General features: G+C 35.9%; 1 non-coding gene across 1 annotated transcript; it reads right to left on the reverse strand.

Annotated features, from left to right (window-relative positions):
* Positions 1–323: 323 nt before the first annotated feature.
* LOC123463891 lies at positions 324–427 on the reverse strand. Its single transcript, XR_006639261.1, has one exon. It is a non-coding gene; the product is annotated as a small nucleolar RNA U13 (small nucleolar RNA).
* Between the last annotated feature and the right edge of the window lie 397 nt (positions 428–824).

Raw genomic sequence — 824 nt, forward strand, 5'->3', positions numbered from 1 at the left:
TTCATATTAAAGTCATTTTCTTTGTGTATCTACCTTATTTCACTCAGCAGAATATCTCCAGGTTCATCTATATTGTTATATATGACAAGATATCTCTTTTAAAAGCTAAATGTCTGTCAGTCCTTCTGGTAGCAGACACTGGTGTTCTTTCTGTAAGTCAACTAATATGGGGAATTCTATAAGGAACATGAGAGAGTAGATATTTCTTTGAGATAGTGACTTAATCTCTTTTGAGTATATGTCCAGAACAGAGATAGCTGGGTCATATAGTAGCCTATTTACACTGTTTTTTGGAACCTCCCTACTAGTTTCTTTCTTTTTCACATCAGACGGGTAATGTGCCAGAGCGTAACAAGGTTTGTGGGAGGTAGACATCACATAAGCGCGTGGACACCCAGTCATCACACTTATGAACCAATAAAAGGATCCCTACTAGTTTCTATAATGGCTGTACCATACATATCCCACAAACAACACTCAAGTGTTCTCTTTGTTCCACACTCTTGCCAGCAATGTTGTTTTTATAATAGTCATACTGACACATGTGGAATAACATATTTTTTCAGAGTAGTATCTCATTGTGGCTTTAATTTGCAGCTTACTGATTAGTATCATCATACATTTTTGCATCTACCTTCTGAACATTTCTATGTCATCCTTGGTTAAATATCTGTTCAAGGAACATCTGAACCATTTTTGTTACAAGCTGATGGCTGATTCTAGAGTCACAAGAGAGATTGAAAAGACAGAAGAAGGAGAGTGTGATCTATTTAAGTCCTAAGCCCATTTTTAAAAATAGGGTTGCTGGTTATTGTTTTTCTTTT

Source organism: Jaculus jaculus, chromosome 9 (assembly GCF_020740685.1).
Source record: "Jaculus jaculus isolate mJacJac1 chromosome 9, mJacJac1.mat.Y.cur, whole genome shotgun sequence".
Taxonomy (NCBI): domain Eukaryota; kingdom Metazoa; phylum Chordata; class Mammalia; order Rodentia; family Dipodidae; genus Jaculus; species Jaculus jaculus.